At 40.7% G+C, this 27,500-nt stretch overlaps 1 protein-coding gene and 1 long non-coding RNA gene across 3 annotated transcripts in view; one reads left to right on the forward strand and one right to left on the reverse strand.

The window, feature by feature from the left end:
• The window catches only part of LOC146058910 (uncharacterized), a 14,810-nt gene extending 14,688 nt beyond the window's left edge, over positions 1 to 122 (forward strand). The window contains exon 4 of the long non-coding RNA XR_014470036.1: positions 1 to 122. This exon is cut by the window's left edge and continues 394 nt beyond it. This is a non-coding gene — a long non-coding RNA (uncharacterized LOC146058910).
• SCUBE3 (signal peptide, CUB domain and EGF like domain containing 3) overlaps positions 1 to 27,500 on the reverse strand; it is a 206,776-nt gene that overhangs the window by 122,003 nt on the left and 57,273 nt on the right. The window lies entirely within an intron of this gene.

Raw genomic sequence — 27,500 nt, forward strand, 5'->3', positions numbered from 1 at the left:
GTGATCGGGCGCTGGACGTTTGTTTGACCGTGTAGCTGTGATACCGCATGCTGTGATCTTCCCTATGCTGGCAAGCTGTTAATTTTAAACCTTCATGTATGTGAGCCTATACATCCAGTAAAAGAACTGTTATACTTTTGCTCATTGTGCGCTTTTCTCATTCTTTTTGAGATTCTCTGTCTGGTCCTGGTTGGTCCATGTAAAAGCTGCACACATCTGAAAATTTGACAAGCTGGTCTGAGGAGATTTTGCGCCTGGGTATTGTTATATATATATATATCTGCAGAAAAGGTACAGAGGGAAGCGCTTCTTAGTGCAACAACGTTTTTTATTTTAAAAGGCAGACTGCCAATTGATAAAAGATTCAATAAAATACATATGCTCGTACCCCACTATTCATCAGTGTGGGCTTGAGTACCACATGATATGTATAACAACCAAAAACACGTCACCGTCGGAGTACACAGCTGGGGAACCGCGCTGGTCAAGATACACTGGATGGATGATTTTTACCAGGATCTTTTCAACGGCAGCAGCTCTCCCTCTCCCGATCAGTGTCAGTGCTGGGTGTAGGTTCTTGCGTCAGGTGAGGCACGCCCAAACGCGTTTCGTCGTCATGGACTTCGTCAGTGGGCTGTCTCACCAGACGCACGGCTCACAGTTATACATCTCCCTTCATTAGGAATTACATTCAGCTGTTCGCCACAGGATTTGCTCATCAAGATACTTAATTGCTTTCCAATCATTGTTACAACAATACATTCACATTACACAAAGACACATACAAAAGGAAACATAAGTTTACATATACACAGAATGTAGAAAAAAACAGATCCCTAATTAGTATACATCGTGGTCAGAGCTAGTGAATCTCAATTCACACTTATATTAGAGGACAGTTGGCATATCACTGTGGAATGATTTTGCTCTTGTTCCTTCATCCCAATGATAGAGGAATTATACCTGGAGGCACAGGGATAGGGAATAAACGGTAAAAGTTAATTAGAACATTTAGATCATGACAGTTTACAACAACTTGGTCTATCAGATATTAATGTCCAACCGGACATAGAAATTGGTTGAGGTTCATAAATTTTTTAACAAAAGAATTTTACCTGTACATTTAAACATATTTTCATGAACATATAAGTAAAGCTGCAGCTATAATTGTGACAGAGTATTTTTATATATAGACTTTTTTTTTTTTTTTTTTTTTTCTTGTTACCCGATAAATACACATTAGACCCAGACAACTCATAGTAAGTCTGCCATCCAATGCGGGACACAATCGGGTGCGGGGCAAGTGGGGGAAGATCTTACTGTTTACATTGGATCCAAATGACCCTATTTACCTGTTTCACACAGTCGACATACACAAAAAGGTTGACACAGTTTTTTTACATTATTTTTAGCTGAAATTTGGCCCTTCATGGAAGTATGTTTACAGCTCCATATTAATTTGTCCCTTCAAAATCTTACTGTTTACATTGGATCCAATTAACCCCATTTACCTGTTTCACACAGTCGACATACACAAAAAGGTTGACACAGTTTTTTTACATTATTTTTAACTGAAATTTGGCCCTTCGTGGAAGTATGTTTACTGCTCCATATTAATAGCACTTATTAGATTGTATCAAGTTCATTCAACCACCAGATTTTATACAATATATTTTTTGTTCGTGTTATTTCACATATTATTGATAAAAGGGGTAATTTCACAATTTTCGTTTAAACCATTGGGAATAATCGTATCAAGGGTCAGGATCCACTGTGTCTCCCTCCTTGTCAGTTGTTTATCCCTATCTCCACCTCTTTTGTCTTGTGGTACTACTTCTATACCTTTAAATCTCAGACCATTTATGTCACCATTATGGTGTTCTAAAAAATGTCTTGGTATGCTGTGATTCAAGATTTTGTTTTTAATGTTTCGTGTATGTTCTAATATCCTTAGCTTTAAGGTACGCTTCGTCTTTCCTATGTACATATAGCCACAGGGACACGACAACATATATACCACATATTTAGAGTTACAATTTATAAATGTCTTGATTGGAAATTTTTTACCCCTCCTATCTACAAAATGTTTTGCTCCTTTTTCCCCCAAAGGGCAGATCTTACACCCCCCACAAGGGTAGAATCCTGTAAGGCCCCCCAGGATAGGACTTGGTTGTTTAGATTTCAGGGGTTCTAGTTTGCTTCTAGAGACCAGGGATTTCAGATTTTTTGCCTTTTTAAAAATTAGATCAGGTTTATCAGGTAATTCTTTTTTTAGTACAGGGTCAAGTTGCAAAATATGCCAGTTTTTTCGAATGGCATTTTTGATCTCTCTATCAGCAGAGTTGTACTGGGTGACAAATGGACAGAAGATTTTTTTACCATTTGTCCCCTCGTTCAGTGTCTGTTTTTCTTTATAGACTAGGAGTTCCTCCCTAGGTTTATTTTGGGCTCTCGCTTTTGAAGATTCTATCAGAGATTGGGGATATCCTCTCTCTGTAAATCTATCTTCATAAATCTTTGCCTGTTCTTCAAATTTGGTTATGTTACTACAATTGCGTCTCAGACGAGAAAATTGTGAAAACGGAATATTGTGTTTCCAGGAGGGGAGGTGACAGCTGTTAAATTCCAAATAACTATTAGCATCTACTGCTTTGAAATGAGTACTTGTTTCAATTAGCCCGTTTTCACTTCACCCCCCAGGTCGACCAATTGTCAGTGGCATAGGCTCCCTGACTTCTAGGGTGTCCGAATATGTGGACAGTCAGATTAAGAAGTATGTACCGTCTCTGAGTTCCTACATACAGGACACGACGCATGTTTTACAGTTTATTGAGGGCTTGGAGTGGAAATGCACATACAAGTGGTGTTCAATAGATGTAAAGTCACTTTACACAGCTATCCCGCATGAAAAAGGTATTAATGCCATCAGACGGGTGCTGGAAGCTGATGTGGAGGTGACTAAAGAAAAAACTGAATTCATCTGTAAATGTTTAGAATTTGTTTTGAAATGTAATTACTTTATGTTTTTGGATGACTGGTATGTACAGGTTTGCGGGACTGCAATGGGTAGCATTTGTGCGCCGAGTCTCGCAAACCTGTACATGGGCCAGTGGGAGACTGAAATGTTGAAGAGGCATAGGGACCCTCGTATTATCACCCTCAGGCGCTTTATAGACGACATACTGGTGGTATGGGATGGCACGGTGGCAGACTTTGAAATCTTTATGGGGGAAATTAATAATAATGTCTACAATCTTGAATTCACACATACGATTAGTGAGACCTGCCTTGAATTCCTAGACTTGTGTCTTAGAAGTGAAAACGGGCTAATTGAAACAAGTACTCATTTCAAAGCAGTAGATGCTAATAGTTATTTGGAATTTAACAGCTGTCACCTCCCCTCCTGGAAACACAATATTCCGTTTTCACAATTTTCTCGTCTGAGACGCAATTGTAGTAACATAACCAAATTTGAAGAACAGGCAAAGATTTATGAAGATAGATTTACAGAGAGAGGATATCCCCAATCTCTGATAGAATCTTCAAAAGCGAGAGCCCAAAATAAACCTAGGGAGGAACTCCTAGTCTATAAAGAAAAACAGACACTGAACGAGGGGACAAATGGTAAAAAAATCTTCTGTCCATTTGTCACCCAGTACAACTCTGCTGATAGAGAGACCAAAAATGCCATTCGAAAAAACTGGCATATTTTGCAACTTGACCCTGTACTAAAAAAAGAATTACCTGATAAACCTGATCTAATTTTTAAAAAGGCAAAAAATCTGAAATCCCTGGTCTCTAGAAGCAAACTAGAACCCCTGAAATCTAAACAACCAAGTCCTATCCTGGGGGGCCTTACAGGATTCTACCCTTGTGGGGGGTGTAAGATCTGCCCTTTGGGGGAAAAAGGAGCAAAACATTTTGTAGATAGGAGGGGTAAAAAATTTCCAATCAAGACATTTATAAATTGTAACTCTAAATATGTGGTATATATGTTGTCGTGTCCCTGTGGCTATATGTACATAGGAAAGACGAAGCGTACCTTAAAGCTAAGGATATTAGAACATACACGAAACATTAAAAACAAAATCTTGAATCACAGCATACCAAGACATTTTTTAGAACACCATAATGGTGACATAAATGGTCTGAGATTTAAAGGTATAGAAGTAGTACCACAAGACAAAAGAGGTGGAGATAGGGATAAACAACTGACAAGGAGGGAGACACAGTGGATCCTGACCCTTGATACGATTATTCCCAATGGTTTAAACGAAAATTGTGAAATTACCCCTTTTATCAATAATATGTGAAATAACACGAACAAAAAATATATTGTATAAAATCTGGTGGTTGAATGAACTTGATACAATCTAATAAGTGCTATTAATATGGAGCAGTAAACATACTTCCACGAAGGGCCAAATTTCAGTTAAAAATAATGTAAAAAAACTGTGTCAACCTTTTTGTGTATGTCGACTGTGTGAAACAGGTAAATGGGGTTAATTGGATCCAATGTAAACAGTAAGATTTTGAAGGGACAAATTAATATGGAGCTGTAAACATACTTCCATGAAGGGCCAAATTTCAGCTAAAAATAATGTAAAAAAACTGTGTCAACCTTTTTGTGTATGTCGACTGTGTGAAACAGGTAAATAGGGTCATTTGGATCCAATGTAAACAGTAAGATCTTTCCCCACTTGCCCCGCACCCGGTTGTGTCCCGCATTGGATGGCAGACTTACTATGAGTTGTCTGGGTCTAATGTGTATTTATCGGGTAACAAGAAAAAAAAAAAAAAAAAAAAAGTCTATATATAAAAATACTCTGTCACAATTATAGCTGCGGCTTTACTTATATGTTCATGAAAATATGTTTAAATGTACAGGTAAAATTCTTTTGTTAAAAAATTTATGAACCTCAACCAATTTCTATGTCCGGTTGGACATTAATATCTGATAGACCAAGTTGTTGTAAACTGTCATGATCTAAATGTTCTAATTAACTTTTACCGTTTATTCCCTATCCCTGTGCCTCCAGGTATAATTCCTCTATCATTGGGATGAAGGAACAAGAGCAAAATCATTCCACAGTGATATGCCAACTGTCCTCTAATATAAGTGTGAATTGAGATTCACTAGCTCTGACCACGATGTATACTAATTAGGGATCTGTTTTTTTCTACATTCTGTGTATATGTAAACTTATGTTTCCTTTTGTATGTGTCTTTGTGTAATGTGAATGTATTGTTGTAACAATGATTGGAAAGCAATTAAGTATCTTGATGAGCAAATCCTGTGGCGAACAGCTGAATGTAATTCCTAATGAAGGGAGATGTATAACTGTGAGCCGTGCGTCTGGTGAGACAGCCCACTGACGAAGTCCATGACGACGAAACGCGTTTGGGCGTGCCTCACCTGACGCAAGAACCTACACCCAGCACTGACACTGATCGGGAGAGGGAGAGCTGCTGCCGTTGAAAAGATCCTGGTAAAAATCATCCATCCAGTGTATCTTGACCAGCGCGGTTCCCCAGCTGTGTACTCCGACGGTGACGTGTTTTTGGTTGTTATACATATCATGTGGTACTCAAGCCCACACTGATGAATAGTGGGGTACGAGCATATGTATTTTATTGAATCTTTTATCAATTGGCAGTCTGCCTTTTAAAATAAAAAACGTTGTTGCACTAAGAAGCGCTTCCCTCTGTACCTTTTCTGCAGATTGTTTTAATCCCTTTGGATCCAGGGATTCCCCATGAGTTGGAAGCTGCGGTTCTAAATGAGAATCTAGTGCCCCTTTACAGACCCGGAGAAAGGACTGTGAACTGTGATTAGACCCTAACACTCAGGTGTAGTGGTTTTTTAGAAAGACTTTGAAACCTGAAAAAACCAGCGCACCTCCCTTCTCCAATTGTGTATCTTCTGTGGATCCATTGAGAGGTTGCTGCTCAGTTTTTGGTTCATTAACTATTGCTTTTCCAATTTCATTGTGTTATTGTCTTGTTGTGGTTGTGAGTGTTATTATTTCTGTCTTTTCCTCCCCCCTCCCCAATTTTGTCTTTAATCTTGCTTTTGCCTTGTGGTTGGATATCGTGATGTTTAGAAATGGTGATTTTCATAGTAGGAGAGATCAGGAATGTGCAAGGATTTTTGGAGAAGGTGCAAGCAGTAATGCCCCTCCTTTAACACAAAATGTAGAAAGCCTTAATAATGAGGAAGCTTTCCTAAAATTAGAACGCCTGCTAATAAAAGAAACAAAAGCATGGTGGGACATAACGGGACTAGAGAACTACATTAAATGTGGACGGGTCCCGAGAGGCCTGAGGATTATAAAAAATCCCACCATAGGGCATGAAAATGTTAAATTTAAGGAGGAGTGGGACAGAATCTTAGATCACTGTTCCTTTGAATTAATCAACCTACTAATATTAGAAAAGAAAAAAATCCTTAAAGAGACAGAGTCCCATTTGCAAAAACTTGAGACAGATCTAAACATAATTAAAGACACAGAGATGTTTCAGAATCGGGTGAAAGAAATTAACAGTAAAGTCCAAAAAATAGAGGAAAAGGTTATAGACACAAAAATGAGAAAATATCAAAGGGACAGGTTAGATTATGAGCGTGGCAATGTACGCAATTGGTCACGTGTAACAGAGACCCACTATAGGGACTCTGAACAACAACAGAGGTCCAGAAAAAAGTCTTATAATCCAGGAACTGAAACTTATCGCAGAAGGGACCCTTCTGTTCCCTATAGGCATAACAACTTTCGTAACAGAGGTAATTCGCAGCATACAGGCTGGCAAAATCCCAGGAAATTCTTTCGTAGGGATCAAAGTAGGGAAACCTATAGAAATTACACACACACAAATAGATTTGAACGATTGAGGTCTCATAATAAACATGAGGTTTTTTTAGATCAGGAGGGTCCAGGCAGGGGAATGGATCCCCAAGACCCCAACTTCACGCCACTAGGGATAAAAAGAAGACGTCCAGACAGAGAGGAAAACGAGGCGCCAAAAAGAGAGTCAAAGATAAGGATGATAAAGTAACCACTCCCACTAAAGGTATCTACAACCTATCCAAATTTACATTGTCCAAAGATTAGACAAGAGTACTAAGTAAAGGCTTGTCCTATGCCCCTACTGCTCCCCTGAACAAGGTGAATTTGTATATTGACCTGAACTTGTATGTGCGTAATTTGACATTAAAACGCCACTATCTAAAGAAATCTGACGCCATAGAGAAGAATTGGGAGAGCACCAATACTCCCAATACCTCGGGCCTAAAACTTAAATCCACCTATTTCCCAATAGAATCTAAAGGACCATTTATAGAGTCATTTGCACAAATGGTAAAAAAGGACTTTGAAAAAATAAATCAAACCAATACCAAACAGAATTTGACCCCAACTGAACGTAGGGCCTTAAAGGGACTTGCAGACAATAAAGAACTGGTCATTAAAAATGCTGACAAGGGGGGTGGGATAGTTCTTATGGATAGGGAATATTATGAGAAGGAGGCATACAATCTTTTACATGATGGGGTATCATACCGCAAATTAGATGGTGACCCAACAGAGGAATACGTGAAAGACCTGGAAAAACTACTCTGTTTGGGTCTGAAGGAAAAATCCATCTCCAGAGAAGAATTCACTTACCTCTTAAATAAAACACCTAGGATAGCTGTGTTCTATCACATCCCTAAGATCCATAAGAACTTATCCCACCCCCCAGGTCGACCAATTGTCAGTGGCATAGGCTCCCTGACTTCTAGGGTGTCCGAATATGTGGACAGTCAGATTAAGAAGTATGTACCATCTCTGAGTTCCTACATACAGGACACGACGCATGTTTTACAGTTTATTGAGGGCTTGGAGTGGAAATGCACATACAAGTGGTGTTCAATAGATGTAAAGTCACTTTACACAGCTATCCCGCATGAAAAAGGTATTAATGCCATCAGACGGGTGCTGGAAGCTGATGTGGAGGTGACTAAAGAAAAAACTGAATTCATCTGTAAATGTTTAGAATTTGTTTTGAAATGTAATTACTTTATGTTTTTGGATGACTGGTATGTACAGGTTTGCGGGACTGCAATGGGTAGCATTTGTGCGCCGAGTCTCGCAAACCTGTACATGGGCCAGTGGGAGACTTAAATGTTGAAGAGGCAAAGGGACCCTCGTATTATCACCCTCAGGCGCTTTATAGACGACATACTGGTGGTATGGGATGGCACGGTGGCAGACTTTGAAATCTTTATGGGGGAAATTAATAATAATGTCTACAATCTTGAATTCACACATACGATTAGTGAGACCTGCCTTGAATTCCTAGACTTGTGTCTTAGAAGTGAAAACGGGCTAATTGAAACAAGTACTCATTTCAAAGCAGTAGATGCTAATAGTTATTTGGAATTTAACAGCTGTCACCTCCCCTCCTGGAAACACAATATTCCGTTTTCACAATTTTCTCGTCTGAGACGCAATTGTAGTAACATAACCACATTTGAAGAACAGGCAAAGATTTATGAAGATAGATTTACAGAGAGAGGATATCCCCAATCTCTGATAGAATCTTCAAAAGCGAGAGCCCAAAATAAACCTAGGGAGGAACTCCTAGTCTATAAAGAAAAACAGACACTGAACGAGGGGACAAATGGTAAAAAAATCTTCTGTCCATTTGTCACCCAGTACAACTCTGCTGATAGAGAGATCAAAAATGCCATTCGAAAAAACTGGCATATTTTGCAACTTGACCCTGTACTAAAAAAAGAATTACCTGATAAACCTGATCTAATTTTTAAAAAGGCAAAAAATCTGAAATCCCTGGTCTCTAGAAGCAAACTAGAACCCCTGAAATCTAAACAACCAAGTCCTATCCTGGGGGGCCTTACAGGATTCTACCCTTGTGGGGGGTGTAAGATCTGCCCTTTGGGGGAAAAAGGAGCAAAACATTCTGTAGATAGGAGGGGTAAAAAATTTCCAATCAAGACATTTATAAATTGTAACTCTAAATATGTGGTATATATGTTGTCGTGTCCCTGTGGCTATATGTACATAGGAAAGACGAAGCGTACCTTAAAGCTAAGGATATTAGAACATACACGAAACATTAAAAACAAAATCTTGAATCACAGCATACCAAGACATTTTTTAGAACACCATAATGGTGACATAAATGGTCTGAGATTTAAAGGTATAGAAGTAGTACCACAAGACAAAAGAGGTGGAGATAGGGATAAACAACTGACAAGGAGGGAGACACAGTGGATCCTGACCCTTGATACGATTATTCCCAATGGTTTAAACGAAAATTGTGAAATTACCCCTTTTATCAATAATATGTGAAATAACACGAACAAAAAATATATTGTATAAAATCTGGTGGTTGAATGAACTTGATACAATCTAATAAGTGCTATTAATATGGAGCAGTAAACATACTTCCACGAAGGGCCAAATTTCAGTTAAAAATAATGTAAAAAAACTGTGTCAACCTTTTTGTGTATGTCGACTGTGTGAAACAGGTAAATGGGGTTAATTGGATCCAATGTAAACAGTAAGATTTTGAAGGGACAAATTAATATGGAGCTGTAAACATACTTCCATGAAGGGCCAAATTTCAGCTAAAAATAATGTAAAAAAACTGTGTCAACCTTTTTGTGTATGTCGACTGTGTGAAACAGGTAAATAGGGTCATTTGGATCCAATGTAAACAGTAAGATCTTCCCCCACTTGCCCCGCACCCGATTGTGTCCCGCATTGGATGGCAGACTTACTATGAGTTGTCTGGGTCTAATGTGTATTTATCGGGTAACAAAAAAAAAAAAAAAAAGTCTATATATAAAAATACTCTGTCACAATTATAGCTGCGGCTTTACTTATATGTTCATGAAAATATGTTTAAATGTACAGGTAAAATTCTTTTGTTAAAAAATTTATGAACCTCAACCAATTTCTATGTCCGGTTGGACATTAATATCTGATAGACCAAGTTGTTGTAAACTGTCATGATCTAAATGTTCTAATTAACTTTTACCGTTTATTCCCTATCCCTGTGCCTCCAGGTATAATTCCTCTATCATTGGGATGAAGGAACAAGAGCAAAATCATTCCACAGTGATATGCCAACTGTCCTCTAATATAAGTGTAAATTGAGATTCACTAGCTCTGACCACGATGTATACTAATTAGGGATCTGTTTTTTTCTACATTCTGTGTATATGTAAACTTATGTTTCCTTTTGTATGTGTCTTTGTGTAATGTGAATGTATTGTTGTAACAATGATTGGAAAGCAATTAAGTATTTTGATGAGCAAATCCTGTGGCGAACAGCTGAATGTAATTCCTAATGAAGGGAGATGTATAACTGTGAGCCGTGCGTCTGGTGAGACAGCCCACTGACGAAGTTCATGACGACGAAACGCGTTTGGGCGTGCCTCACCTGACGCAAGAACCTACACCCAGCACTGACACTGATCGGGAGAGGGAGAGCTGCTGCCGTTGAAAAGATCCTGGTAAAAATCATCCATCCAGTGTATCTTGACCAGCGCGGTTCCCCAGCTGTGTACTCCGACGGTGACGTGTTTTTGGTTGTTATACATATCATGTGGTACTCAAGCCCACACTGATGAATAGTGGGGTACGAGCATATGTATTTTATTGAATCTTTTATCAATTGGCAGTCTGCCTTTTAAAATAAAAAACGTTGTTGCACTAAGAAGCGCTTCCCTCTGTACCTTTTCTGCAGATTGTTTTAATCCCTTTGGATCCAGGGATTCCCCATGAGTTGGAAGCTGCGGTTCTAAATGAGAATCTAGTGCCCCTTTACAGACCCGGAGAAAGGACTGTGAACTGTGATTAGACCCTAACACTCAGGTGTAGTGGTTTTTTAGAAAGACTTTGAAACCTGAAAAAACCAGCGCACCTCCCTTCTCCAATTATATATATATATATATATATATATATATATATATATATATATATATACATAAACATAGTTCTTCAGGCAGTGCTTGCTTAAAAGTGTTTTGTATATTTTTCAAAGTGAATCCAAAACTGCATGCATGGACCAGTATAAACATGTAGAAAATATTAGAACACATTCAGCATAGCCATTTCTCCATGCTGGATGTGTTATAATATTTTCTACATGTTTACTTTAAACTGGTCCATGCATGCAGTTTTGGATTTACTTTGAAAAATATACCGTACAAAACACTTTTAAGCAAGCACTGCCTGAAGAACTATGTTTGTGGATAGGGGGAGATATATATATATAAATATATATATATATATATATATATATATATATATATATAAAACACAGAGGTGGTTGTGGCACCTCTGTATACAGATGGTACCTCTCACCTAAGGTACTGTAGGTGCCTGCGTGGCCTTCTGTCCTAGCTCCCGCATTGCATTCAGCCAGCACAGTCAACCTGCTCCAGTGCTCCAACTGCGGCCGCCCGATGCCCCCAACATGCTGTGCGCGCCGGCACAGTTTAATGATGTCGGGCAGCGTCATTCAGCGGGTAGGTCTGCGTTCATTGAGTAGCGGGCGTCCAAGAGTTCCGCGGCTGCTGCCCAAATTTAAATAAATATCACTCATGTCCAGCCAGCGCCTGTTACTGCCCTGCTGCTGGCACCACTGCCTGTCATATACTTTGACAGGCGCAGGCTGCGGCAGCTGGCAGCTAAGCTACGGTATCGGAGGAGGGGGTTAGCGCCTTCAGGGGCCGGCGCCTACCTGCTTTGCTGAGTGGGTAGCTGGCTACTTTCTCCATATTTCTGAAACCAGCCCCAGACTCTTGGACCAGTCCTGGTTCCAAAGATACGGGGGGACAAAAGAAATGGGGGGCCCCGTATTTCGTTATAGTCCAAGTAGTGGATCATGAGTGCATGGATTAGAGCCTTTTTCAGTGTCTTGTAAGGTATGGTTGTATTTTTACTGTTTTTAAAATGCATGCAGCATGATTTTGAGACAGATTAAAAGGACATTTCATAGTCAAGGGTGACAAATACTGTAGGCAGCGATCTTGTGCAGTAGGATTGATTGTTGAGATCTCAGTAGTGATACAGAGATTGGTAACTACTATGGGTTGGTGGAAAAATAATTCCTTCCTTTTTAGAAATATTAAGTATGAGGTAGCAAGATGACATCCAGCATCAGAAAGGCATTTAATGACACAGACAATACAGATTATTGTTAATACAAATTAACACTGGGGCGACATGTAATAGGGTGCTATTTTTGGACATGTTTAAAAATCGCACCAAATAGCATGTGCACACAAATTTGCATATGTAATGAGATGCGAATTCACAGCAAAAAAGTGTGATATGGTGCGATTTAGTGCGATTTTTAGACTTGAAAATGTGCACATTTTTAAGATATGTGATTTTGTGTAAAAAAAAAAAAAAACAGCATGGGGTCCCCCCTCCTGAGCATAACCAGCCCCGGGCTCAAAGAGCCGGTCCTGGTTTCATAAAATCACAGGGACAAACATACAAAAGAAGGTGAAGTGGAGACAACAGCGCACAGTGTATATCCTTTAAAAGTTACAAAAGGGATTTATATCACCATTTGTTTCCAATGGAGTGACATACACACAGTCAAACAGGCTTGTAATGATTTGCAGAAACAAAAAAGAGAGGATACCCACACCAGTTTTATCCTTTAGTACTAGTGACTTATTTCTCCGTTTCAAAATGGATTATTCTAGGAAAAAAATTATTTCCTTTGATAATTAGTTAATATTCGTTATTGAGGGAGGTGCCACCCACTACTTCATAATAGACAAACTACACAAAAAGAATACAGTAAGTATATATGCGGGTGCACTTTCAGTCAAAATCAGAGTCATACAATTTAACTTTTAACTTTTTTACATAAAATCTGTGAAATATTTAAAAATAAGATTAGTGAAAATAGAAGAAATAGTGTGATTAAAACAAATAAAGACCGCTGCTTAATGATACTTTAATTTGTATGGGTTAAGTTGTCCCTGTGCCAACAATGTATCTAGAATATCTCTGTATATCTGTCTAGAGATAAAAGGCTGGATTTATGTTTAGCCTTTAATTGCTACTGAGTGTCTTAAAAATTCTTAGACACTCGCTAGCATCGCTATAAATGTTTTAACAGTATCTTTTACAGTTACAGCTCTTTTCAGTGTGGTATTTCACTGAGGTTCCAAAGAAAGTGGATGCTTGTTCAATATTTTGTTCATAGGGTATATATAGGTGTTGATGTTTTCTGACACCTTATAAATTCCCTTTATATGTTATCAGGGCAGATGAGCAAACATTAGTACCGTATTAATACTGAACAGTGGTGTCGATTTTTATTATTCTTTTCTTAGACAGTTCATTTCATTCAGTACATGTCAATAATCCTCAGCAACTTGTCATTAGATTGCTTAAATAAGCGCTTTGTGTTTTATGTATGTTTTACTGTTAGTCGATTATCTGAACAAACTTTCATGTACCCAGCCTGTTACTGGTGCTGGCTTACTGTGAGCTGGCTATATTGCCTGTGTGTGCTCACGTTTATCAGTCGCTTAACCGGTAACTAGATATTCAGCGGCTCTCTGCAGACTTCGTAACTGCGGTGCACTCGCTTAGGCTGTTTGTCTCCCGCTGGTAATATTATGATGCGGGCTTTGATAGTTCACGAGCCGGCTTGTTGCCTAAATATGCTCGTGCTTTCAATTGCTGAAATGAACCTTTCTAACTCACTGCGATAGTGGGCTGGTGCAGGCTATAAGCTGGCTTCAATTGCCGGGTACTCCCTGCACTGTTTGCCCGTTCTCATCTGTCCCTAAGATAAACACATATTGATTCTACGCTGTACTGATACATTTGTTAAGCATAAATATGATAGCACACTTTTAACGAGCCAACGACCGTTTCACCAAGAGGCTTTATCAATTTTAAAATTAGGAGACAATAAACACAGAGGCACTCAGGCAAGTGAGAAATAGAAGCGGGAAAGTGAAAGGATAAGACCAAATTTATATGAGGAATGGTTTGAGTTCAATATAAATTTGGTCTTATCCTTTCACTTTCCCGATTCTATTTCTCACTTGCCTGAGTGCCTCTGTGTTTATTGTCTCCTAATTTTAAAAGTTATGCATATTCTCATTGTCATGTCTCTTTTTTAGATTCCGATTCATTTTGGACTCTCTGTTGTACGTCGTTTTATATGTAATTAATGTAAGATAGGAAACAGGATGGCCGTAGCATCTACGCATAAATTTATATCACCCACGTATGAACAGAAACACTGTTTAAACATCAGCACAAGCAGCCGTGACACACACGGCTGAGTTTAAACTTGTGTACCAAATACGGAGAAAGCCGTGACACGCACGGCCATCTTGTTTCCGCTCGTAATATGCGGATATCCAGCAACTGTGTTTTACGGCGCATCGAGCGCATTACACACAGGTGTGCCGTATAGATTTTTAGGTATATAAATGGACTAACCCCCATTATGGACTTATACACACCTGAGGAAGGATTAACTCAAACGCGTTGAGTGTCTCATGTGGACTGTTCCCGGAGGAAGGCTCCACGCTGGTCACTGCGGTATCTTGGTGCTGATCCCTTGCCCTGTTCCGGATGGGTATTTGGACCAATCGCCTGACTGCCAATTAACATCTGACCTTGCTGCTTTGCCACTGTTGGGAACTTATCCTAATGCTGTTTTAAATCGTCTACCTATTGTAAGCGTGGACCTGTATTAAATCTGTTATTTTTATCAAAGATAATTTGCACTATTTGTGTTCTCTACCATACCTCCCTATATCACATCATTGTGAATACGGGAGGCTATCATTACAGGTGCACTACAAGCCTGTTTGACTGTGGAGTATGTCACTCCATTGGAAACAAATGGTGATATAAATCCCTTTTATTACTTTTAAAGGTTATACACTGTGCGCTGTTGTCTCCACTTCACCTTCTTTTGTGTGTTCTTGTATTCCTGGGGTATTTTGCTGGATGTTTGCCCCCTGGTGATTTTTGACATAGCTGCACTGTATTTTAATCGCGCACTTCTTTTGTAAACTCCATCTTCTACAGGGACAAACATGTTAGGGTTCACTGGATTTTACAAAACCAGCACCAGGCTCAAGGGCCGGTCCTGGTTCCCAAAATATGGGGGACAAAATGTCTAGGGGACCCCCGTATTTCAAGAACCAGCACTGGGTTCTTGAAATATGGGGGACCCATAGTCACCCCTATTTTTTTTAATAAACATCTTTTATTGAGGCATTATAAACCAGCAATACAAAGCAAATAATAACATATCTGCACATAAATTACAAATGTAATTTGTAATACAAAAATGTATCTCGTCAACACAAAGGAAATATACATATACTGTACATAAGAAAAAGAAAATAGGAAATGGCAGCAAATAATTCAGATACAAATTAAAAAAATGGCTAAATTAAGCATCCTGTAAAGTGATCAATTCAAGGAAGTAAGTAAGTCCTGTTCAGTCTTCATAATGGTTAGGTTGAGTTTTTAAATCCACCCAATTTCTTCTTACTTCCGTTCCACGCTCTGTATGTTCTTGCACAATACTTTTAGTGCTACTTGTGCTTGCACAATACCATTCTGCACCCAAATACCTTTCTTGTGATCTGTGAGACGGACTTGGTCACCCGATTTTAGATCAGATAAGCTTTTTGTTCGCCTGTCATGGAACAGTTTCTGTTTCGCCTGTTGATGTTCCTTACTCAGTCTGACCAACGCTGAGTTATGTGTATTAAACAGTTCATCATGTTTCGGGAGTTTTGCTCTAATCCTCCTTCCCATCAGCATTTGTGCAGGAGAAAGTCCATTCTGTAAAGGTGTAATGTGGTAGATTAAAAGACTTTTGTAGAAATCTTCTTCACCTTCTTGAGCTGTTTTCATGAGACTCTTTACAGTTTTTACTGAACTTTCCACCAACCCATTTGAGCGTGGATAGTGGGAACTTGACATACAGATGTAGCGGGATTCATCTTTGCAGGTGATGGCGATGGCGTCGCCATCCCCTGCCCCGCCGCCATCTGTATGCTGGAAGGGGACGCGCGCGCACGAGGTGCGCGCGCGTCCCCTTCCGACGGTGCTGCCCTCGGTCGCCCGGTGCCCACACCAGGCGACCGCACCCCCCCACAGTGGCCAGAGGTCCCCCCCCAGCCCCCTCGATCGGGAGGCGGACAGTATTGCGTCCGCCTCGCCGCCCTGCCGCCCGCATACTGAGATGCGTGTGCGTGGGGGACGCATGCGCGTCTTAGTCAGATAGAGGCGCCGTGTTGCTGGCGATCCGCCAGCAGCATGCTGCTGGCGGATCGCCAGCAACAATAAGGCCCGATACATCTGTAGTATGGACAAATTCCCATTAATCAGCAAATTGTCTAAATTCAGCACGGGAAAACTGAGGACCATTGTCAGTGAACACTTCCATAGAAACACCATGCCTTGCAAAGATTGACTTCATGCAATTGATTACGGCTTTATGTGTATGTAGTGTCTTCATCTCAGGGTAGTTAGAGTAATAATCAGTCACAACAATGTATGTTTTCCCATTACAATCAAACAAATCTTCGCCAACTTTCTGGTACGATCTCTCTGACACTGCATGAGGATTCAGTGGCTCGACTTGTTGTTTCGGTCTATTCGTAAGACATAATTCACATGTAGCTGTAGTCTGTGCTATGTCTTGGTTCATTCTTGGCCAATACAAAATTTCACGTGCTCTCCGCTTACATTTTCCTTCTCCTAAGTGGCCTCCATGTATCTTGCACAACATACTTTTTCTTAGTCGTGCAGGTATGACACACCTATTGCCTTTGTAATAATACCATCGACAACTGTAAGGTCACTGTGGTAGATGCAATAATCATGAATAGACAGCGGGCACGCATGTTTTTCTGCTGGCCAACCTTTCAGAATGATGTCTTTCAACACTCATTGTGTCATCTGTCTCAGTTTCTTTCCTAATCTTGTCTTACAGGAGACACTGGTAGAGAAGCTACAATCAAACTAACATAAGCTTCTATCTCTTCATCCATCAGACTTTTGGAACCTTCACTTTTGTCCACAGCATGAGAAAGTGTATAGCGATGCACATGTATTTACCGGGACAGTACAGCAAGTGCACATCATATTTCTGTAGTCTGTTGAATTCTCATGGGACAGTCATGTAATGACTTAGTCATGATAGCTACCAATGGCTTGTGGTCAGTTTCCACTGTAAATGTTTGACCATACACAAATTGATGAAATCGCTCACATGCATATGTGATCGCTAGAAGGTCTTTTTTTATCTGAACATACCTTGTTTCAGCACTTGTCAGTGCTCTTGATGCATAGATTACTGGTTGCCATATATCCTCATGTTCTTGTAACAACACTGAGCCTAGGCCAAATTGCAAAGCATCTGCTGAAATTCTTATTATTTTCGCAGAATTTTAGCACTGGTCGCTCTGTAATGATCTGTTTCAAGTTTTGCCAACTTTCTTCTTATTCATGTGACCACATCCACTTGTTATCTTTGTCCAACAACCATCTAAGAGAGGCTGTTCATTCAGAGAGTTGAGAAATAAACTTTCCTTAATAATCATTCCTAGGAATCTTATGGTGTTGTCTTTTTTGTTAGGACGTTCCATGTTCACTATTACTGATATTTTCCTTGGGTCTGGTTTTACACCTTGATCCGAGACCACGTCGCCCATAAAGGTAAGTGTATTCACGCCAAATTCCCATTTGTCCTTGTTAAGCTTTAGATTCACTTTCTTGACAAGTTCCATTACTTGTCTCAATCTAGAATCATGCTCATCCTTTGTAGATCCCCAGACAATAATGTCATCCATCATTGTTTCAACACCTGGATTATGTTCAAAAATCATGTGTATCTTTTTGTGATATACTTCTGGAGCAGACAAAATTCCATATGGTAGTCAAAGAAATCTGTATCAACCTTCTGGTGTATTAAATGTACAAAGCTTTGAGCTGGCCTCATCTAGCTTCATTTGCCAGAATCCTGAAGATGCGTCCAATTTACTAAAACCATTTTTCTCCCGCAAATTGCGACATGATTTCATCTCTAGTTGGAAGTTTGAAATGTTCTTGTTTAATAGCGTTGTTTAGCTCTGGGGTCTAGACATATTCTGAGTTGTCCGTTTTTCTTTTCAACAATTACTAACGAGCTTACTCATTCAGTAGGCTCATCAACTTTCTGTATCACACCCAAGGCTTCCATGCGATTTAACTCTTGTTTCAATCTTTCTCTCAGCACTTTTCTACAGGGGTATATCACGTAAGAAACTTGTGTGTCTATATTTATTTTATGCTCTCCAGGCAAGCAACCTAGACCTTCAAACAAGTCTCTGTATTCTGTAACATCGATTTGCAGTCATCTTCTACTTGTGATGTCACCGTAAAAAGTTTATTTAGCAAGCTTAGTTTCTCACAGGAACTTAATCCTAGAATTGGTTGCACATTTTTATCCACAATCAGTAGAGATGTTTTAAACTGTTGTCCCTTCTTGTATTTCAGTGTCACTAAGCATGTACCTTTCACAGGATTTCCTCCCCAGTGTACCCTGTAACGTTCACTTTGGCTGGATGAATTTTAGGTTTTACTCTAAAAGTCTTAAGGCCCCCATACACTATGCGATTTGGGCACAATTTCACCCGATTCGGATGAATCGGGCCGTGAAATCGGCCCAAATCGCACTTGCAGACACCCCAGGAGGTCGGACGGGCTTCACATAAGATTTGCTAAATCTTATGTGCAGCCCAGCCCCGGAGCCATGCGGGGGATGACAGCGGGTGGGGGATGCCGGCTATTGAGAGCCGAGTAGGGGGAGGCTGTTGTCGTGGGGTGACAGCGGGAGCAGGGCGCCGGGCAGGGAGGATGACGCTGGCTGCGGCGGGAGCCGGGAGGAACAGATAACTTGAAAAAAAAGCTCATACAGATGACTAGCAAGCCATTGATTGGCTGAGACCTCTCTCAGCCAATCGCTGATTGGCTGAGAGAGGTCTCAGCCAATCAATGGCTTGCTAGTCATCTGTATGTTTTTTTTTTTTTCAAGTTATCTGTTCCTCCCGGGCCGGCTCCCGCCGCTGCCCGGCAGCCAGCGCCATCCTCCCTGCCCGGCACTCTGCTCCCGCTGTCACCCCAACGCAACAGCCTCCTCCTGCCCGGCTCCCTATGCAGCCTCCCCCTGCTCGGCTTTCTATTAGCCGGCATCCCCCGCCCGCTGATGTCCCCCGCATGGCTCCCTCCTCCTGCAGCTCCCCGGGGACTGCATATGATAAATCCATGCGATTTATCATATGCAAACCTTGGCACATCAAATGCCTAATCGTGTGTCCCCCTCCCGGGGAGCTGCAGGGTGAAACCAGGTCCGACTTGTCCCTAGGACAAGTCGGACTAATGTATGGGGGCTTTTATAGTCTTGAAACAATATTAAATTCACTTGCACGCCAGTATCAAGCTTAAAGGGAATGACAATCTTGTTCCCAGTTAAAGGGACAATCCATTCCTTCTTATCTGCACTGCAAAGTTTAATGCAATCCACAAAGAACTCCTTTGTTTAACAGCATGCACTTTGGTTGTTTCACTTTTCATTTTACAGCATTTGGCAAAGTGATTAAGTCTACCACATTTCATGCAGGTTTTACCATAAGCAGGGCACATTTTAGGATTGTGAGCATTTCCACATCTACTACAATTTCCATTATTAGACTGTGGCTTAGACTGCTTCATTCTTGAGAATGGATGTTTGCTTGGCTCTGTTTTCTGCACTACATGTACGGCACCATCAGCTTCCTTGTGTAACTTTTGTCTTGAAATCTAGTTATTTCTGCAGATCTGCACATATTCATTGCCTTGTCTAGTGTTACAGTAGGTCTTGCACCCTCAGCAGTCTCTCTCCTAGTCCATTATCAGGAATTCCACAGACAATACAATCTCTAATCAGTGAATCCTTTAAACCACCAAACTCACAGGTTTTACTGAGTGATTGCAGCTCTGTAACAAACTGATAAAATCCATCTCCAGACTTCTGATCACATGTGAAAAACTTTTATTTTATATGTCACATTTTTCCTTGGCACAAAGTAATCTTCAAACTTTTGCATTATAGAAGATAGCACCATATTCTACCCCTCAGCAAACTGAAAACTATTATTAATGTCCAGCACATCCTCTCCTATTACATGGAGGAAAAGGGATGCCTTTGTTTTGTCATCCTCTGTTTAAGCTCCACATGCAACAAGATATTAAACCTTTGCTTAAATCTTTTACAGTTCCTAGACAAGTTACCAGACATCAGCATGCCGGTTGGAGGAGCCAGTTTATCTATGGTTACTCACTGTTTGAAGAGAGGAGCACACGGCAGGCTTTGTAGACACTGAGTATCACAGATGCAGGATCTTTCACACTCTGAGAGCACTAGCAGTCCAAGTTAAACTTCTTCTGACACCATGTTTTGTTCATATGTTTGTAAATCCAGTCATAAGGACACAGAGACATGTGAGTTCACTGCTGTGCTGTCTTATTCCATCCAACTCCAGACACACTGCCTCAGGACCACCCACTTCCCAGCATTTCCCTGGTCCTAGGGACCATCACCAAAGATTCAGGCTTACACATATTAGTAAGGGAGTGTCTACAAATATTAAGCATTCTAATACACTAACATCACACCCAGTGCTGTATATTTCCTAATATTTTGAATAACCTGTTTTATTTCATCCACATAAGTTAGGGGTTTATTCTAGTTCATTCTTTTTGACAAAATCCTTCTTAGATGGACAAAACCATGTGCACTGCAGGGGGGCAGATGTAACATGTGCAGATAGAATTAGATTTGGGTGAGTTATTTTGTTTCTGTGCAGGGAACATACTGACTGATTTATTTTACACTGCAACATAGATCTCACTTTGAAGAAAAACCCCACCCAAATCTAATTCTCTCTGCACAAGTTACATCTTCCCCACCTGCAGTGCACATGGTTTTGTCCATCTAAGAAGGATTTTGTCAGAAAGAATGAACTAGAATAACCCCCTTAGTTCAGAGCAGAGGCACTTTAAGAGAGAAGGGGGGCCCATGTGCAGCCTGCAACTGAGCTTCCTCCTCTCTGGCGGTGCAGTAGACTGGCATAGTGCCAGGTGTTCGGGAGCATGGCGTCTATGCTGCATTCCTGCATACAAATCTATTGTGCATGCATGCATCATCAGAAAATGGCCACTTTCCAGTGATTTGATGCGCAGCCAGTGACACACTGACGGAAAGGTAAGTATTTTTACGTTGGTGAAGGTTGTGCGATGTGTGGGTCCTCCTGAACCCAGGGGCCATGTGTACACCATTATTGTAATGCCAGTAGTTCAGAGGACAGTAGGAAAATGTAAACGTAAGTAAAAAGCACATTCTTATGGGTATTTGCCTTCCTTATACTGTATATTACTATTATTGTGATCTCTGGTGCATAATTGTATAACATAGAATAGAAACAAAGAATTTTTTGTCAGATAAGAACTTCTTGGCCCATCTAATCTGGCCCTGTACAGCAATTAACTAGATTTATTCAGCATACAGGTACTTCACCGATAATCCAGACACAATGGGTTCCAACATTGTGCCGGTTCACCCGTTTTGCCGGTTTATCAGTGGTTTCCCCGCATCGGTTTGCACCCTGGACCTGGTGCCCCATCCTCACAGTGTGATCCCCTGCAACTTTCTCCCGCAGTCCGTCTCCCCCGCATCGCGACTTCCTGTGTCCACCAGCAGCGCCGCTTCTCCCACTCACAACACGACTCCCTCCTGCTGCCCCTTCTTAACCCTCACGAATACTAACTTCCCCCTGCACCTGATGCTTTTGGATTAAAAGAGGTTCTGGATCATCAGTACAGAAAAATCTGGGACGTACCTGTATATTACTTTTTCAAATATGTAATTATCATATATGAGGTTGTTAGCATATATTTGGCCAAAGATAGGTTGAACTCGATGGACTAACGTCTTTTTTCAGCCTTAATTTCTATGTTACTATGTAAGATATTAACCTGCCCACCACGGTTGAGGTCACTTCTGTCACAAGAAGGACGCATCCCATGTTGGTAGGACTGATTGTCAATGTCACAGTTTTTGCAATATGGCATACTGTATATTTTGGATGGAAAGTCTACTCAACAAAGACAGTGTACGCTACCAATTTCTCACATTCAGAAGCAAATTTAAAGATACTTTTTTATGTTTTAATTACAATTATTATAGTTTCAATTATTATGGTTTCAATGTGGTGAGAAAAAGAAAACACAAATATAGGCACTGTATACCTAATACAAGAGACATAATACATTACATTTGGGTGATATACTATATATATTATAATTCTCATTTTGTATAGCATTATGTATAGTCTTTTAAGGGCAGTTAGTCACATGTTTGTTTCATGATATACTGATATTGCACTCTTTACATATTTTTTGTAATAAAAATTCATCAAGCCATTTAAAAAAAAAAAAAAAAAAAGGTTAATGCAATATGAATCTTGTGGCATAATATATATACTGTATATATATATATATATATATATATATACAGTAGGGGGTGGATTGGCACTCTGGATGAAGGGGTGAAAACCGCGGTGCCTTCCAATTAGGATTATATACTCAGACACTCATACTATGCATGCAGGGTATGAGATAGGAGGCGGCACTCAGCTGGGTTTTAGATAAACATCTGTATTAGAAAATGCATATTACAGCATGATTTACAATGGTGTCCATGACGACGTTTCAAGAACTAAACGTTCTTTTCATCAGGTCATGTGGTGCAGAGCAACAATAGCATGTGCAGACGGTGACAAACAAACAGTATCTTACCTCTCCATGAGACAATTTATACGTGACTAATTGTAAGCAGCGTGTAGCTCCGATACTGCGCCGTCAGGACTTCCGGGAGGCTGGTCACCCAGGAACGCCCCGTGGGTGTTACCTTCTTTCAGTCCCCGATAGCCACCTCTCATTGCCGGGCGCTGTAGTGATGTAAATAAGATTATGTGTAACAGAAAATCAAGTGATACCGTGCCAAACGCAACATTATAGCAATCTGTGAAACAAACAAATAGTGACATAATCAGATATACGTGTTAGAGTAACAGTGAACATAAATAAGTGTTAGGATAAGTTTAAAATAAGCCAAGGGACGAAATGCTCAATATATATATATCTGTCACACCGTGGGGTATCCACAGGAGCGGCACGGCTGCAAGAGGACTCGAGGCTGTTCGGCCGGCAGGCAGATGCCAAGAGTATATGAGCGTGTGAGGACATAAGTGACTCAATGCTTTGAAAACCCGGTGTTAATAAACAACCAGGGGTGTCGGCTTTTCAACCATGTCGATGTCTATGTCGACAACACTATGCGGTTATACATTTACGGTTATGCTCATATTGAAAACTTATTGGCCGTCTCCTGTGGTTTGCCCCGCATTGTTCATGGTCAAAATCAACATGACAAAAAGAAAAGAAAAGAGACAACAAAAGAAAACAGGAAAAGAAGAATTGTGACAAAATACATTATGCAGTAATGGAGAGATTATTCCGCTGGACAAAAGGGTTTATGATAGAAATATATTCCAGGTGAACTTTTCGTTTAGTCCTTTAGGAGCAAGTGTGTTCAGAGTGTGGATCCATTTGGACTCACACTGAGAGAGTCTTTTTAAGCGGTCACCCCCTCGCGGTAGTGGGGGGATATGGTCAATGATTTTGCATCTAAGTGATGCCAAAGAATGTCCAAAGTTCTTGAAATGCTTTGCGACTGGCTGTTCCATGCCCTTAGGTTGTTTGCCCTCAATGGTTGCTCGGATGGACGATCTATGTAATGCCATGCGTGTTCTTAGATCCCGACATGTCTGGCCAACGTACATTAAACCACATGGGCATATAATAATGTATATTATATGCGTGGTGGTACATGTCAATGTGTATCTTATCTTGTGCTGGTATCCCGTATGGGGATTTTTTACGTACTTGCCAGGTCAAACAGCGACAGCGATTTTAATATACAGGATTCAGATGACCCCTCCAGTAACACCATCGGCCCTTTAGGCGCAATAACAAGAGCAAAAGCCGGAGATTCACGCGGCGGGGGGGCCAGACCCAAAGAATCATCAAAGCCTCCGCCCCGCGGCAGGAGCAAATAATATATAATCTGTCGGGTCACTGTTTGACCGATTCTGAGATCTCAGTATTAAACAAAGGACTCTCATTTGTACCTACCACTTTTCATCAAGACCTGCAGTGGAAAATTGATTTATACGGCATACACCGGACCTTAAAAACCAAAGAATTTTTCCAAAACACACCTAAAAATCTGGTACCTTCAAATACTTCAGTAATCAAAGGTCCCAAGACCTCCTTTGATCCTCCATCAACCAATGCATCTCTTAAAACCTTTAATCGTCTCTTAGATCAAACTGTTACGAGTCACAACACTGGTAGCCGTGGACAACACAATAACTTAACTAATAAAGAACGTGTCGCCCTACAACATCTATCCAATGATCAAACAATTATTATTCGCCCTGCGGATAAGGGCGGGGGCATCGTCCTCCAGGATCGGTCAACATATATAGCTAACCTGGACCTCTTGTTAAATGACACTGGAACCTACCGCCGCCTCCCGATCAACCCCACTGAAAAATTTAATAAAACACTACAGGAGATACTCACACGGGCAACCATGACGGGTCAGATCGATGCCAAAATTTAAAAGAAACTCACCAACTTATTTCCTACTACCCCTGTGATCTACTCGATTCCTAAGATTCACAAATGCCAACAGAATCCTCCCCCCAGACCGATCATTTCGGCGATTAATTCCATTGCGCATCCTGTATCCCAATGGTTGGATTCCTTCTTACAACCCTTAATCCTCCAGGAGAAGACCTTCCTAAAGGACACAACGCAATTGTTAATCAAATTGGAATCGATTGAGCCTATCCCTGACATGATCATGTGTACCCTGGATGTGAAGAATTTATACTCCGTGATACCTCACTCAAGTGGTTTGGCAGCGGTCAGGACATTTTTACATCGGAAAAACTTTGACAGTATCCCAATTGCACTGTTCCTAGAATTATTAGAATACACCCTTTCATACAATTATTTCCTGCATAACGGACATTTCTTTATACAAACCACCGGCTGTGCTATGGGATCTCCAGTTGCTCCGTCCCTAGCAAACATATACATGTTTGAGATGGAACAGCAATTCTTCTTCAGTGATCCATCGATATCCGATAACATCATCATGTACTTACGGTACATAGACGATCTGATAATATTCTGGAAAGGCACCAGCAAGGACCTACAGGAAGTGATCAACCAGATTAATCTACAAGATACCCCCATAAAATTTACGTTTCAGATGGACACAAAGACCATCAATTATTTGGATGTACTGATACAGATCGAGGATAACCAAATACATACCAAGGTGTACCAAAAAGAGACTGACAGGAACACCTTCTTGTTAAATTCCAGCTGCCACCCACCTGCCCTAAAGCGCGGCTTGCCCCGGTCTCAGATGCTACGGGCGGCTCGCATCACCAGTGACAAAGATGCCCTCGCCATAACATTAGACGAGATGATCATGAAATTCGTCACCCGGGGATATGAGTACAAGAACCTCATTAAAAATAAACAAGAAATATTACAAATCCCCCGACAGGAATTGCTAAAAAAATCGATTCAGAAACCCATGGGTGCAAAAATACCGTTTGTCACCAAATACACACCTACATGCGATGCCTTACCCAAAGCTATCAAAAAACTATGGCCAATTGTCACTAGTGACAAGTCACTACCAGCCTTACAACATCAACAACTAATGCCCTCCTACAAACGCGGCCGTAACATCAGAGACATGTTGGTAAAAACCAACCTATGCCCTATACCCAAGGAGTCCTTCCTACCATCTAAGATCCGCGGATGCGTCCGATGCCCATCATGTACCACATGTGGTTATGTGGAACCTGGCAAGTACGTAAAAAATCCCCATACGGGATACCAGCACAAGATAAGATACACATTGACATGTACCACCACGCATATAATATACATTATTATATGCCCATGTGGTTTAATGTACGTTGGCCAGACATGTCGGGATCTAAGAACACGCATGGCATTACATAGATCGTCCATCCGAGCAACCATTGAGGGCAAACAACCTAAGGGCATGGAACAGCCAGTCGCAAAGCATTTCAAGAACTTTGGACATTCTTTGGCATCACTTAGATGCAAAATCATTGACCATATCCCCCCACTACCGCGAGGGGGTGACCGCTTAAAAAGACTCTCTCAGTGTGAGTCCAAATGGATCCACACTCTGAACACACTTGCTCCTAAAGGACTAAACGAAAAGTTCACCTGGAATATATTTCTATCATAAACCCTTTTGTCCAGCGGAATAATCTCTCCATTACTGCATAATGTATTTTGTCACAATTCTTCTTTTCCTGTTTTCTTTTGTTGTCTCTTTTCTTTTCTTTTTGTCATGTTGATTTTGACCATGAACAATGCGGGGCAAACCACAGGAGACGGCCAATAAGTTTTCAATATGAGCATAACCGTAAATGTATAACCGCATAGTGTTGTCGACATAGACATCGACATGGTTGAAAAGCCGACACCCCTGGTTGTTTATTAACACCGGGTTTTCAAAGCATTGAGTCACTTATGTCCTCACACGCTCATATACTCTTGGCATCTGCCTGCCGGCCGAACAGCCTCGAGTCCTCTTGCAGCCGTGCCGCTCCTGTGGATACCCCACGGTGTGACAGATATATATATTGAGCATTTCGTCCCTTGGCTTATTTTAAACTTATCCTAACACTTATTTATGTTCACTGTTACTCTAACACGTATATCTGATTATGTCACTATTTGTTTGTTTCACAGATTGCTATAATGTTGCGTTTGGCACGGTATCACTTGATTTTCTGTTACACATAATCTTATTTACATCACTACAGCGCCCGGCAATGAGAGGTGGCTATCGGGGACTGAAAGAAGGTAACACCCACGGGGCGTTCCTGGGTGACCAGCCTCCCGGAAGTCCTGACGGCGCAGTATCGGAGCTACACGCTGCTTACAATTAGTCACGTATAAATTGTCTCATGGAGAGGTAAGATACTGTTTGTTTGTCACCGTCTGCACATGCTATTGTTGCTCTGCACCACATGACCTGATGAAAAGAACGTTTAGTTCTTGAAACGTCGTCATGGACACCATTGTAAATCATGCTGTAATATGCATTTTCTAATACAGATGTTTATCTAAAACCCAGCTGAGTGCCGCCTCCTATCTCATACCCTGCATGCATAGTATGAGTGTCTGAGTATATATATATATATATATATATATTTATATATATGCAAAACAAGAGATAAAGGGGAGCTTCATGGTGCAGATAAAACTTTA

Source organism: Crinia signifera, chromosome 2 (genome assembly GCF_055691185.1).
Source record: "Crinia signifera chromosome 2, ASM5569118v1, whole genome shotgun sequence".
NCBI classification, from domain to species: Eukaryota; Metazoa; Chordata; class Amphibia; order Anura; family Myobatrachidae; genus Crinia; species Crinia signifera.